Genomic DNA, 1,736 nt, shown 5'->3' with positions numbered 1-1,736 from the left:
GCAACAAACAAGTGTACAGCCGCACACATGTGTATGACCGTATACGTGGTGTACGGCCGTACACACATGTGCGGCCGTACACACCCATAATAAGACTACAACCAGCAACAAGACATTATATCATCCTACAAATACCTATACATGATAATGCCTAGCCTAAACCACTAAATTATAGTCTATCAGCATACATACTGTCAGGCATTTCTAGTGTGCCCGACCTACCTGGTATGGCCATTCTGGGGTGCCGACCTACCCATGTCAAGACATTCTGGGGTGCTGACCTACCCGTGTCAAGCCGTTTTGGGGTGCTGACCTAACCTTCGGTCCTAACAACCGAGCCTCAGGGACTATTCCACCCCCTACTACTACTATCACATGTATCATAACATAACGTACTGTCATGCATATCTAGGGTGTCCGACCTATCCTTCAGTCCTAACAACCGACTTGGGGACTATTCCCCTCCTACTACCACTTTCACATATAACATGTCGTGCCAGCATATAACATATCATGCAGTAGCAAACCTAGATGAATATCACAAAGACAAGCATCTAACATACAACTTCTACTGGTGGGCCGATATTGTGGCCGTAGACCCACCACTATTGGAAGGTAACTCACCTAGTATGAATGAATGTTGTCAATCCGAGTGAGAAGTCTCTGTATGCGGCTCTGGCAATTCTCCGACTATAATTCCCATAAAGACACTTAGTCAGAAGCTGATAAATACTCTTAGGGTAAAATGACTATTTTATCCCTGGCCAAAGTCAAATCCTAGTCAAAGTCAACTTCCAATTGACCTGATTCGCTGAGTTGGGCCGCCAACTCGCCGAGTCCCTATTCTTTCATCTAACCCCCACCCGTCGAGTTTAGCAAAGATTCGATGAGTTCTCCTTCTATAATATCATCGAATAAACCTTCATCCGACGGTGCTGGGTTGTATGAACAACTCATCGGGTCCATCTTCAAAGGGTTGGGAGATTGCGTTGGACTCACCGAGTTCGTTCATACACTCGTCGAGTCCTATGATTCCCAGGTCCAATACTAAGTCTAATGTGTTGAGTCACTCCTTTGGACCCCTCAAAGACCCTTCTATCATTCAATTGGGTTCCTTTGAACCACAACAGACAATAGACTCAAGCCCTAGACTCGTCGAGTTCCAAACTCAACGAGTCAATAATGTCCAAGTCTTATATCTCGATTTTTATTGTACAACACTCATCCAAAAGATAGATCTGGTCTTCTAAGATCAATCTAGCATGTAAACTTATGAACTTTATGTGCATGCACAGGAGTATAAGCTTAATGGACCCAAAAATGAGGTCTAAAGGTGCATGTGGCTCTTAATGGCTACGAAGTTGGCCAATTTAGGCCATGTAGTCACCTAAGGACCCTGGATTTGGAGTCTTGACCCCCAACCATGCTTGCAATCATGATTGGTCACCGAAAATGGTTCCAAAAATCCCTAAATCACTCCAAAAAGGGATCTAGAGCACGAATGAACAAGGTATAAGCTTTATACCAGTAAGGAACTGTAGATGTTGCACAAACTCAAAATCTTCTGGTTTTCCTCTTGGCTCCTCAAGCTTTTCAGTCTTTCTTGTGATCACAAACCACCAAAATCACCAAAAAGGGCTTTAGATCTTACAAAATGATTAGGGTTTCAGTATGAGATGTTTTGGGAGCATAAGGGACGATGGAGGTTGCATTAAGACGTTTAAATAGGGTGCAAT

This window comes from Lactuca saligna, chromosome 4 (genome assembly GCF_052625555.1).
Source record: "Lactuca saligna cultivar CGN05327 chromosome 4, ASM5262555v1, whole genome shotgun sequence".
NCBI classification, from domain to species: Eukaryota; Viridiplantae; Streptophyta; class Magnoliopsida; order Asterales; family Asteraceae; genus Lactuca; species Lactuca saligna.
Note: the sequence above shows the minus strand (reverse complement) of the source record.